This window comes from Elgaria multicarinata, chromosome 8 (assembly GCF_023053635.1).
Source record: "Elgaria multicarinata webbii isolate HBS135686 ecotype San Diego chromosome 8, rElgMul1.1.pri, whole genome shotgun sequence".
NCBI classification, from domain to species: domain Eukaryota; kingdom Metazoa; phylum Chordata; class Lepidosauria; order Squamata; family Anguidae; genus Elgaria; species Elgaria multicarinata.
This window is the reverse complement of record NC_086178.1, coordinates 46,159,033-46,172,753: the sequence shown is the minus strand read 5'-3', so window position 1 is coordinate 46,172,753 and position 13,721 is coordinate 46,159,033. Positions and strand designations below refer to the sequence as shown.

The 13,721-nt window shown below is 44.5% G+C and overlaps 1 protein-coding gene across 1 annotated transcript in view; it reads left to right on the top strand.

Annotated features, from left to right (window-relative positions):
- Positions 1-8,205: 8,205 nt before the first annotated feature.
- Positions 8,206-13,721, top strand: part of ST6GAL1 (ST6 beta-galactoside alpha-2,6-sialyltransferase 1) — an 87,312-nt gene continuing 81,796 nt past the window's right edge. Inside the window, exon 1 of the mRNA XM_063132251.1 lies at positions 8,206-8,268. The gene's annotated coding sequence lies outside the window, so the exon portion shown is untranslated. The remainder of the gene's footprint in view (positions 8,269-13,721) is intronic.

Genomic DNA, 13,721 nt, shown 5'->3' with positions numbered 1-13,721 from the left:
TTGTTTAGAGTATTGTATTTGATGGAATATTGATATTTCCATATTTCTTTTTCTTTTCTTTTTTCAATTTTTTTTTTTTTGCTTTTTGTTTTGTTTTGCTCAATTCAAAATAAAAAGGGAAACAAGACTAATAAAAAAGGAGGTTAATACTGGAAAACAGGAGTCACAAGAAATCAAGGCAAATACCCCATACCACTTCCATTAGTTCTGTTCACAAGTTCCCACTACAAAGATTCTGGAAGATTAACTTTAAACTATGCATTGCCTTATGCCCAAAGTCTGTTTCCTGTGATCTGAACTTTCATGCACAGCATCTATGCTTAGTTCAGCTGTGTGGAAACAGTAATTTCTAATCTATTTTAACCACACTGACAGGTGTTGATTCCCAGCAACAGTCCATATGAGTGCAGTGGTAAGAAATTGAATTAGCTACCACATTCATGAAAATTGATGCCTGCAAGCAGCACACCTATCATTGTGGTTGCAATGCATTACTACTTCCATGTGCTTGCACCCATGTGGCTGCATCTGTGGGGTGCTCCAACTGAAAAGTTTGAGATCATCCGAACTGGGCCCAAGAAAGCACATTTCTTATATAGATCAACAGGGATGCTTTTTGTTGTTGTCATACAGCTCCTAAAATAGAACATTTCTGGGTTTTGAACATTTGAATTAGCTAGCAAATTTAACAGTTTCAGTTCCTAAATTTGCCAAGTAGGTGCAGCTGGCAAGCAGGGCCCACAAGTACAAATTCGTTACACACCTGAACACACAGTGAGAAAAAGTTACTGCGCCCATTGAACTATTGGACTGGAGTTGCTTTTAGATCATGATCCAAAAAAACTGCACTGGAGAAACTTGTGTTGTTGCTAGCATTCTTCTTTCTGATATTATGAAGCTTGCTTAATACTAGGCCAGTGGGAAAACAGGAAGACTCCTTTCAAGTCAGACAAATTCTTGTAAACATTTCTGAGGATGTGATAGGCAATTGTTGACCCTGTTGGTGTCTTGCAGTTCCTGCCATTGTGTCTGATGATAGTTCCTGATCTTCCTACAACAGAAAGAGAACCCTTCCCCCTAATGTTTGCTCAATCCCTGATAACAGAAATTAATAGTTATTCAGCAGTCTGTCCTAACCTACGCCTAGCAGGGGTTTTAGTCCATATAAAGTAGGGCTCCTGCAGCGTTAACTGTTGTGATGAAGAGGGAATTTCACCAGGTGCCACATGCCTACGAATGACACAGGAGCCTGTCCTCCTTTTCACATGGTCACCCTAAATATATAACCTGTGCAAACCCATGTGCTGCTGAATTATTGCTTCCAACCAGTACGTGATCCTTGCCTCCCACATTCCCTTGAGGCTGTGAACAGATTTCTTTTTTAAAAAATGGTATGTGTAATTGCTCTTGACAAAAGCTTAATCCTGAGAAATCAATCACTGAGCAAGTACTGTGTATAATTCAGTGCCGGGATGACACCAAAGGCTGATATCGATTAGTATTGGTCTTGCCCAAGGAGCCTGAATTATATCATCACATGTCACTGGTGTGGGCTGAGAACTGCACCCATTTTACTATTACTGACTATAAACATATGCAGCCAAAGAAACAAAAAGCACAAATCAGTCATAAATGGTCAGCTGGCATTACTACCAGTTGTGCAGCTACATAAGTTTTAGATCCTGCACTAAATGGTCTTACACACACACCCTCCTTGAGACAGCCATTTCATGTTACTCCAGTTGTGAAGCACACAACTAACGTTTCTCTTCTCTCACTGCTGATGCCATTCCATGCTTTGTAATTACTGCTACATCCCTGATATGTTAGAACAGACCAGAACAGAACAAAACTCTTTGCCAGTCTTGATAATAGTCAACTGCTCCCTCAGTACAGAATGCTTTATTAAAATAAAAAAAAGGGAGGAAGGATGCTGTTGTGAGCAGCATCAACCCCTGTGGGCCCCGACATGGCCAAGGCACTGATGCTGAACCTGTTTGTTGTTGGCCCTCCAGCTGTCAATGCCATTTGGGGCTCCCCTTGGCCACAGTAGCCCTGAACTTTGATTCCAATGTCCAGCTGTAGCTGCACTACCGATTACAACTGCTGACAGTCTGGGACCGAAACCCATACTCAGAGCCAAACGGCACAGAGGGGAAGTCGCTCATGGTTCAGGGTTTCAGCGCTGCTCTCTCTTCTAGTCCTCAATGCTTCTGATTGAAGAAGCCACATGTGCAAAGACACAGGCTGGATATTATTTATTGATTTATTGCATTTTTACAATGCCCCATAGCCGAAGCTCTCTGGGCAGTTTACAAAAATAGGGTTGTTGTTGTTCTGTGCTTACACAATAGTGGGGCTGGACCAAGTTGAGTTAGTTAGGACAGAGAGACAATATAGAAAGGGGCAGTCAGAGGCAGAGTGCAAAGGGACAGTGGAGCGGACTAGAAAGAGAAAGGTAAGACATTACAGTGCAAACACAGCTTCCAGTTCCTATATTTCCTGCCCCCACCACCCTGCTTTTGCCACAAAATAACTGCCATCACTTCTCAATGTAAGAGAGACCCTAACTGGCAGCATGTCCTCCCTGACATTGTAAAATGCTGCTTTGAGTTATGAATTATTGGGCCCATTCAGAAGACACATTAAACCATGCACATGAACATAGTGCCAAGCTTGGGGTCCCAAAGCAGATGATAGAATGCCTGGGATCAGCCCCACATTGCCCTGATCCTCTCTTGCCTTATGAAGCATCCAAGCCTCTTTGTATTGGCTGGAGGAATCTTCCTGTGACACTAAATATGCCAGGTCCCAGCAGATATCAAAGTGTAATTGATTATTATTATTATTATTATTATTATTATTATTATTATTTATTTATATAGCACCATCGATGTACATGGTGCTGTACAGATAACACAGTAAATAGCAAGACCCTGCCGCATAGGCTTACAATCTAATAAAGTTGTAGTAAACAATAAGGAGGGAAAGAGAATGCAAACAGGCACAGGGAAGTGTAAACAGGCACCGGGAAGGGTGAAGCTAACAGTATAGAGTCAGAACAAACTCAAAGTTTAAAAGCTATAGGGAAAAGAAAAGTTTTTAGCTGTGTTTTAAAAGCTGTGATTGAGTTGGTAGTTCTCAGGTGTTCTGGAAGAGCATTCCAGGACGCTATACTGGTGCAATCTTTACAAACAGAAGTATATTCAGACAATATTCAGAGTAAGGCTACTTACTGCAGAGAAGGCAGAGATCCATTTACTACCATTCTTTTTGTGTTTACTGTGCGGTCATTTGTAATGGTCTCATAAGAATGGGCAGAGAAGAACAGAATGAAAAATCTCCCACATAACACAACTCTCTCAGGTATGTAGCAGAATGGCTTTATTGCTATGTAACTCAGTTGTGCTGCAATTAAAGCCATAGCTAGACCTAAGGTTTATCCCTGGATCATCCAGGGGTCAAACCTGTTCATCTAGGTGACACACAGGGGATCCGGTGCTCAGGCAGGGGCGAACCCTGGATGATCCCAGGATAAACCTTAGGTCTAGCTGTGGCCTAAGCGGTCTGGTTGCTGGCAAGCCTACATTTGGAGGGACAGGTTAAACAACCCTACTACAAACCATGGGTTATATTAGGGCAGCTTAACCCTTAAATAACTCACAGTGTCCAGAATCGCACAACCCCTACTGGGGTTGCATATTCATAATAGCGGCCTCACATGCCCAGCATGTACAGGTCTCATCATGGGTTAAACAACAGGAGAGGATGGGCTTCTCTGCAACACAGGGTTGCCTGGTTGTATCTTCCCCATACAACCTTCAAGTTGATAAATGGTATGGTTAGATTTGCATAGGCTGCTCCCTTCTCTATTATTTTAACAATCAGTCTCTTCTTTTAGAGATGGCAACCTCTTTGAAAAGTATGGACAAATGCCTCTTATTTCAGAATATCACACACAATATCAGGGGTGGGGGCAGTACAGGAATAGGTCATTTCTGTGATAGTCCCATATTAAAAGAACTCTCTCCCCAAGGAAACTTGCCTCGTGTCAACACGTGTTACAGTGTCAGGTAAAGACATACTTTCACAGGAACTGGACATTAGTTATGGCCCAATTATTGTGGACTGGATTTGTGGTGTTCATTGTAGGCTGCGAGAAGGGTGGAGCATTGTATTGTGGATGAAAACTTTTTATTTTGTATTATTTTTAGGTTACGCTTTTATGGTGTTTATTTTTATTTGTATTACCATACTGAATGTGGTTTATATTGTTTTTACTTGTTCTGTCTGTTAACTATATATTTCTATAGTTGTGTGAGTCTGTCATTTCTGATTTTGTGTGTGTGATGGAAAGCAATGCATACATTTAATAAATCAATAATAATAATAATAATAATAATAATAATAATAATAATAATAATAAATATAGTACTCTGTGGTCCAGTGTCTCTGGCTTAGGGGTTCAGAACCTCTTTCAGCCCAAGAGATGAATTACATTTTAGAGAAGCTCTTGGGGCTGCATTCAAGGGGTAGACAGGACCAAAGGCACAGGAACATAGGAAGCTGCCTTATGCTGAGTCAGACCCTTGGTCCATCTAGCCCAGTATTGTTGACGAAGGGCCCGTTCAGACAACATGCTAAACCATGCTGCTTAACCACAAAACGGTTAATGGTTCCGTTAACTATTTTGTGGTTAAGCAGCATGGTTTAGCATGTTGTCCGAACAGGGCCAATGACTGGCAGTGGCTCTCCAGGGTTTCAATCAGGATTCTTTTCTTTGCCCTACCTGGAGAAGCAGGGGATCCAACCAGGGACTTTCTGTCACCCTGAACTATGACACACACCCCTCTGCAAAATGGGCACAGGCCAAAAAACACACAACCCAAAACAAAAGACAAATACTGGCATATTTTCATTTAAAGTTCTCACTGCCAGTAAATAAGCCTCAGGAGAAGCATTTTAATATTCTAGATGGGGGGTGGAAACTGTTCAAAGGTTGTGACACCACCAAATGGTCAGCGGTTGGCAGTGGAGGCTGGTGGATCCGATGTCAGTGGGGCAATAAATTGCTCTGGGTTTCAGGCAAGAACCAGTTAGAATTCTATAGGAGCTGCACCTTAGATAACTCATTTAGAGTTCTGACTGAAATCCGAAGTGGATTCATCACCCCACTGTACCAAAGGACTAGAAGATGTCCAACATAGCACCAGTTTTTTAAAAAGGGATCAAGGTGGGATCTGGGAAATTACAGGCCGGTTAGTTTAATGTCTGTTCCAGGTAAATTGGTTGAAAGCATTATTAAAGACAAAATTAGTAAACATGAAGAAGGACAAGTTCTTCTGAAAAAGAATCAACAGGGCTTCTGCAAAGATAAGTCCTGTCTCACTAATCTTTAAAGTTTTTTAAGAATGTCGATAAATATGTAGACAGGGGAGATGTGGTTGACATTGTTTACTTTATCAAAAGGCTTTTGATAAAGTCCCTCAACAAAGACTCCTGAGCAAACTTAGCAATCATGGAATAAGAGGAGAGGCCCTCTTATGGTTAACCAGTAACTGGTTAAAGACCAGAAAGCAGAGAGTAGGAATAAATGGTAAATTCACTCAATGGAGGGAAGTAAATAGTGGGGTCCCACAGAATTATGTATTGGGGCCAATTTTTTTCAATTTCTTCATAAATGATCTGGAATTAGGAGTGAGCAGTGAAGTGGCCAAATTTGCCTATGACACCAAATTATTTAAAGTGGCTAAAACAAAAAGGGATTGTGAGGAGCTCCAAAAGGATCTCTCCAAGCTGAACAACATCTGCATCCAAATGGCAAATGTAGTTCAAGTAAGTGTAAAGTGATGCATGTAAAGCAGGCCCCCTCCTCACTCATTCCCCTCCCACCAAGTATTGTATACTAGTCACAAGATTGGCCTCTCCTGGGGAATACACAGCAAGATGAAGAAGGAAAAGAAGCCCCCTATAAAAATAAGCAGCAAAGGACCTGATGAAAGTGAGGGACCCAACTACATGTTTTAAGATTTGGTACCATAACTGGTCATTGATATGCCTTCTTCCAGTTCTTTGGCTGCTCATTAGGTGCTGGTACCATCCAAGTTCTAAAGGCCAGTCCTACCACCTAGAAGATAGCTATCTATATGTATAAACAGACAAACAAAATCAAAAGCTACAAAATAGGAGTTAGTCCTGGACTGACTTGAGCATCATGATTGGTAACATTTTTGGCAAGTCAAACATGGGTTATGTTATATATTTTTAAGGGTATCTCTGTAACTTCAGTGCATATATACACTGCTTTTACTTTTTGGAGTTCTAACCTCCCATTCCTCTAACCCTGCTGGGTATGGCCAGCCAACCTGTCTCCAATTTTCTCTTCCTCCATCTGCAGTTTATCAATAGTGGGATGTGTTTTAGTGTGTTAGACTGAAGCCAGAAATCCTAACAAACTGCCTGGTCTGCTGCCCTTTCTAAGCCTCCCAGCAAGTGCATATCCTGCTTGTCATTTCTGCCCTGAAAAGATCACGGCCTAGTTTGCAGCCCTGAGTAGTTCCACCAAGTCAGCCCTGAGGACGTTGGAAGTAAGAGTGTGGCATCTTCCCGACTTGCTTGTGTAATGGGTGGTCTGTGGAAAACACCTGCATTAGGAATGTCAACTTTTCCTAAGGCATGCTGGGAGTTGTAGTCCAACACATCTGGAAGCCACCAGCTTGGGCAAGGCTGAGTTATGTTTAGAACTCGAATACCCTACAGAGCCGCCAAAGAGCCACTCTCCTACTAGAGATTTTCTTTAAAAGAAAGAAAGAAAGAAAGAAAGGGCCAGGTGCCCCTGGAGCTTTAGCTTGTTTGAAAACCCTTCTCTCAGCTCAGAAACCCATCCACCCATCTCTGTTCTTAGGTGTGTGCGTGCCTGAGGCCAACCGGGTTCAGGTTATGGCACAAGGGCAAGGCACTCTGCATCTGCTCAGAAGCACTCCCATCTTCGTGGACCACACATTTTGGCCAAGTCCCCCTGGTTCCAATTCATTCTTTTCCATGTGGCACAGAATGGTAAGCAGCAGTTACTGCAACTGAAACTCTCCCCCACGGCCTGCCTGAGTTCGATCCCAGCGGAAGCTGGTTCTCAGGCAGCCGCTCAGGTCGACTCAGCCTTCCATCCTTCCGAGGTCGGTAAAATGAGTACCCAGCTAGCTGGGGGAAAGGTAACTATGAAAGCAATGGCAAACCACCCCGCTGCAAAGTCTGCCAGCGAAAGCAGGCGTCCCTCTAGGAGTCAGCAATGACTCACGTGCTTGCACGAGGGAGCAATTATCAAGTCGCCCCTTCCCCTTTCCTCTCGCCAGAGATCAGCTTCCCCTCGGGTCACTGCCTCATCCTGCGCTTCTTTTACAGCGTCTGATGAAGAGAGACTCGAGACAAAGGCTGGCCGGCAGCAGCGGCCGCCGCCGCCTCCCTCCCGTGCACCCGCCATCCAGCCATCCGTCTCCATTATCCATCCGCTGCAGGGGCGCGCTTGCTTGCTGCCTTGGCCGGCTTTCTCTCGCTCTCCCCTTCCCCAGCCACTCACCCCCAGCAGCAGCCCTGGGCGCTGCCCTCCCGCAGCAACGTCGGACCAGCCGGGGATTCCATCCCCACGTGGGAACGTCTGCCGGGGGGACGCTTCGGGCAAGAAGAAGGGCGTGGGAAAGAGCGGCGGGAGGCGCGCTGGTGGAGCTGGAAGGCTGGGCGGAGGGGGCGGCGAGGGGGGCGCTCTAGCCAGCCCACCCCTACCGCTCGCGCCTTTAGACGCCGGCTGCACAAAGCCTCCCCCGTCGGTGGCCGGCGAGGGCACAGCCTCGGAGCGCCGGAACGCCGGCTGCAGCTTCTGCTTCTCTGCGCCGGGGGTCCCCTCCGCTCCGCCGGCCTTGGACGAGGCGCTGCCCTTTGAGAACGCTCGCTCGCTCCCTTCGTTTTGCATAATCCGCCCGCCAACCCGCCGCCCTCTTCCTTCCTCTCCTGTCCGCCGGTGTTGGGTGGCACATGGATGCGATGGGGACCGTCCTTTCGCCCCGGCGGGCACCTCGCCGCGTCCGTGGCCAGCCGTTTCTGCAAAGCTGCGCCAGGCGCCCGCGGCTGGGCAGGAGGCTTTTCAACGCCGGGGCTTCAGGGCGGTAACAAAGGCAGCAAAACCAGAGGCGAGGCGGACGCGCGGGCGGCGGCGCGGCTTCCCTGGGCCGCGGCCAGGAGCAACCTGGACAAACACAGAGGCAGCGAGCGTCCCAAGTGAGTAAAGCCACGAACTCCCGCGGATCAGTGTTTGCCCACGCACAGATTGCATTGTTGATTGGCACATGGGGCGGGGGAGGAGGGCTCTTTCTCTGCACAGCTGTGCGTGCATGCGTGTGTATGTATGTATGTATGCATGTACGCACACATGCGTGCACGCGCGGACTTCCCTGTGCGTTCTTGCCTTTCCCGTGGCTTCTGCAGCGCCGGTTCGAATTGCGGGATCGATGCGGATCCGCTATCCTCGCAAATGGGAACTTGCGTTCTTGGTTGGGGAAATCGCAAAATCCTTACAATACTCCGAGGGAGAGGAGCCTTACGTGCGTAATGAGGGCTATTGCCTCATTAATAATATTTGAGGAGCGGGGGCACTGGCTTGGCACATCGGCACAAAAGATCAAGCAACTAGTGCTTGGAGGTTTGTTAAGGACTTCGATCTTCTTTTTTGTTAAGAACAGCAGCGGCAAATCGGTAGTTTCTCTGATTGATCGAGTTGCCTCTAGCTTATTATCACGCGATTTTCGTCCTTGAAAGAAATATAAAGACGTTGGCCATGTTTGGAGGCTTTGGACTTAATGGAGTTGATCCTTCAAATCTAACTAAATCGTTCCGTTTCCAAATGTAGGGAACTTATCAAGGACGAGCTTAAGTTTTCAGTTTGCTTGTGGATTTGAGGCAGGAGTGTCTTTAAACTTTTGCTCAAGCACATCCAGGAACAACCAAGATGGGATGAACTTGTATCTCATCAACATGGAGAGGGGACTTCCCATGAAAAAGTTCCAGTACAGCAGCTTCAGCCTCTTAATCCTCCATCGCATTTTTGATTTGCTGAACGTGGTTGAAAAAGACTTCTCCATAGAAAAGAACAACCTGCTGAGATAATAATGTCAACAGTCAATACTGCTGTTCTTTCCTGAAGATCCTTCCTTGTATTCTCGCCAACTGTTGTGACACAGTAGGCGTCTTGTGTTTTCCTTGAGTGAGCTTGCACTGTGCAGCATTTGGTGCAGAAAGGCAAGGGATTGCTTATTTATTTTCTTATTAGCACTAGTAGGCACAATCCACTCAGAAAGTGGGGCACAGCTCACATTCATTTCAGTGGCTGCTTGATTTTACCTTATGTGTGAGAAAACTGAATTTTGGGTGCCATTTTCCAAGATGGTGGCCATTACGATGATTTCCTGAGATGCCTCTATGTATAATTTTAATCTACATGGTAAAAAATACCACCATACCAAATTTCACACTTGTATCATAATGTGCATGGTTTTGATGCTAAACTGCTCTATATAATGGACTGGAGGTGGGCAAACAAATTGAAGCTTAATCCAGACAAGACAGAGGTGCTTCTGGTCAATTGAAAGGCAGATCACCTGGCTTGGCACATCCAGGAACAACCAAGATGGGATGAACTTGTATCTCATCAACATGGAGAGGGGACTTCCCATGAAAAAGTTCCAGTACAGCAGCTTCAGCCTCTTAATCCTCCATCGCATTTTTGATTTGCTGAACGTGGTTGAAAAAGACTTCTCCATAGAAAAGAACAACCTGCTGAGATAATAATGTCAACAGTCAATACTGCTGTTCTTTCCTGAAGATCCTTCCTTGTATTCTTGCCAACTGTTGTGACACAGTAGGCGTCTTGTGTTTTCCTTGAGTGAGCTTGCACTGTGCAGCATTTGGTGCAGAAAGGCAAGGGATTGCTTATTTATTTTCTTATTAGCACTAGTAGGCACAATCCACTCAGAAGGTGGGGCACAGCTCACATTCATTTCAGTGGCTGCTTGATTTTACCTTATGTGTGAGAAAACTGAATTTTGGGTGCCATTTTCCAAGATGGTGGCCATTACGATGATTTCCTGAGATGCCTCTATGTATAATTTTAATCTACATGGTAAAAAATACCACCATACCAAATTTCACACTTGTATCATAATGTGCATGGTTTTGATGCTAAACTGCTCTATATAATGGACTGGAGGTGGGCAAACAAATTGAAGCTTAATCCAGACAAGACAGAGGTGCTTCTGGTCAATTGAAAGGCAGATCACCTGGCTTGGCACATCCAGGAACAACCAAGATGGGATGAACTTGTATCTCATCAACATGGAGAGGGGACTTCCCATGAAAAAGTTCCAGTACAGCAGCTTCAGCCTCTTAATCCTCCATCGCATTTTTGATTTGCTGAACGTGGTTGAAAAAGACTTCTCCATAGAAAAGAACAACCTGCTGAGATAATAATGTCAACAGTCAATACTGCTGTTCTTTCCTGAAGATCCTTCCTTGTATTCTCGCCAACTGTTGTGACACAGTAGGCGTCTTGTGTTTTCCTTGAGTGAGCTTGCACTGTGCAGCATTTGGTGCAGAAAGGCAAGGGATTGCTTATTTATTTTCTTATTAGCACTAGTAGGCACAATCCACTCAGAAGGTGGGGCACAGCTCACATTCATTTCAGTGGCTGCTTGATTTTACCTTATGTGTGAGAAAACTGAATTTTGGGTGCCATTTTCCAAGATGGTGGCCATTACGATGATTTCCTGAGATGCCTCTATGTATAATTTTAATCTACATGGTAAAAAATACCACCATACCAAATTTCACACTTGTATCATAATGTGCATGGTTTTGATGCTAAACTGCTCTATATAATGGACTGGAGGTAGGCAAACAAATTGAAGCTTAATCCAGACAAGACAGAGGTGCTTCTGGTCAATTGAAAGGCAGATCAGGGAATAGGGATTCAGCTTGTGCTGGATGGTGTTACACTCCCCCTGAAGTCACTGGTCCGCAGCTTGGGAGTACTTCTGGAGTCAGCCCTGAGCCTGGATGCCCAGATTTCAGCAGTGGCCAGGAGTGCATTTGCATTTGCTAATGTGCCAGTTGCATCTGTTCCTAGAGATGCCTGATCTGGCCATGGTGACACATGCCTTTGTTACATCCCATTTGGATTTCTGTAAGGCACTCTATGTGGGGCTGCCTTTGAAGAGTGTTCAGAAACTTCAGCTGTTTCAGAGAGCTGCAGCCAGACTGTTGACTGGGGCTGGTTTCAGGGAGCATGCAACTCCCCCCTGTTAAAACAGCTCCACTGGCTTCCAGGCTGTTTCTGGGCATCATTCAAAGTGCTGGTTATGACCTATAAAGCCCTATGTAGCTCAGGTCCAAGTTATCTGAAAGACCATATTCTCCTTTATGAGCCTGCCCATGCCCTGAGATCTTCGGGTGTGTGTGTGTGTGTATGTGTGTGTATCTCCATCCCACCATCATCACAAGCACACCTGATGGGAACACAGTGAAACTCCCTTCCCAGGGAGCCTAGACTGGCTCCCTCCTTGCTATGTTTCTGGAGGCAGGCAAATACTTTTTTCTTCTGGCAGACCTTTGGGGATTAGTCTGGACCTCTGTTTATGTGTTGGGGTTTTTTTTTAAAAAAAATTGTCATTTGTATTTTAAATGTTTTAATATTACAGCTGGTTTAATCATATTTTTAACTTTTGTATATTTCTATTTATATGTTTTAATTATATAGATTTAATTTTGTAAAGCCGACTTGAGTCCCAGTATTGGGAGGAAAGTGGGATACAATTATTATTATTATTATTAATTGCAAAAGATGGTGGGGGCAATAATACTAAAAGAAAGTACAAAGGCATTTGTACAATTCAGAAGTATCAAAAAGGTGGGGAGGGAATTAAGTATGTGCTCCAAACAGGAGCACCAAAGGTGTGTGTCGGGGGCGGAATGGGACAATAACTCCCACTTGGCAATGCCTTCCTCTAGCTATTAACCCTTGAACTGACACTTTTCAGTGTCTCCTCCCTTTTAACACTTCCCTGACTCCCAATGAAGTCCACATTGGAGTAATTGGCTCCTCCTGTTTCATGGCTCTTTTCTGGAGCAGTTACTGCATTTGTGCAAATTTCCCCTCTGTTTACTGCCCTGCCTTTAAATATGGAGGAGAAATTTGCACAAACTTTAATTCTCCAACTGGTTCTCACAATGGTAGACTGCACCATTATCAGAGATTGTAGCACAGCTTCTGTCTTTTTTCTAAGGCTGCTTTGGTTTGGTTTTGTAATGCTGCCCCTTCAAGTGGCAACAGCAGCAACTGTCATGGTAGCCTGCACCCCATTATCCATCCTCTACCATACTCCTATGTAGGGCATGGTGGGGGTAGGAGGTGCCCCCCCAAATGTTTAAGAAAAATTGGAGAAGAAAGCCACGAAAAAGGCTTCAAATTTCCTGCCTCATTCTCATAATGTTTTATCATTCATTTTGACTTTTTTGGTGGTGTTTTTCATTTTATTTTATCACTGTGTGTGTTTAACTTTCTATTATACATTGTTTGATGGCTCTGCAGCTTCCCAGCCTTCCTGAACTAAAAAAATATGACAGTTTAGTTCATGCAGGTTGTAGGCTCCTGAAGGAATGATTCACACCTTGCATAGCTCCTTTAGGGTTCTGACCCGTTCTGACTAAAATCTAGAGCGGATTCACTACCCAAGTAACATCCGAGCCACCAGCGTCCACTGCTTCATGCTGTCTTTCCTGTGGCATAAATGGAAGTGAGGAAAGGTGAGCAGGTTACAAGGTGCTGGAGTAATGATTGTATAAAAAGCAGGACAATTGTGTTGATATCTCAGCCACTTCATAAACAAGCAAGCACAAGGAACTTGAATCCAACCCATGAGAATTTCTCCAAAATCTTCTTCTCCTTTGATTCCCCCCCCCCACAAAAGCAATTTCTTTTCAATCAAATTGAATTAGAATCTTTGAAAAGAATGTGGAAGAAATTTTCAACATAGTCAGCAATGACTAATTACTAAACCAGAGGATCATCCAACCACAAGGGGAAAAATTATCGCTAGAATCCCCAAGAATATGTGGTGGGAAAAACCTAAGTAGGTCATCTATATTGCCTAGCGTCTAGGATTTTCACCTCCTTTCCTGACATAAAAGGCTCCATTTGAACAACTTCATGGCAATGAGAAGTTCTGCCAATGAATTCTTCCTCTTCATTTGTCAAAGGACAAAAGAGCACCTGCCAAATCACTGTGCAGGGACTTTGCCATTGTCTAAAAAGAAGGTGGCACACCTCTCTATATCGAATTCCTGAGATTACGAGTTCAAGGTAACAATAATGGTTGCAGAGCCCCATTTAAATATCACACCTCCCTGGGCATCTTCTCATGTAGGGATCTTGAAGGGGCTTGGCTGTTAGACACATGACACAATGATGAACTTAGTTCTAAAAGCTACTTCAAAACATCTGGAGGGCGCCAAGCCATAATATTAAGTTATTTCAGCATATATATATATGGGCTTTGGGTAGGAACATAAAAATCTTCTTTATACAATCCTATCAGGCAGCCTGTGTCTTTGTTCATGAGACTTTAGTCAGAGAAGCACAGAGACATAGGAAACTGTTTTACACCGAGCCAGAGCAGAAGTCC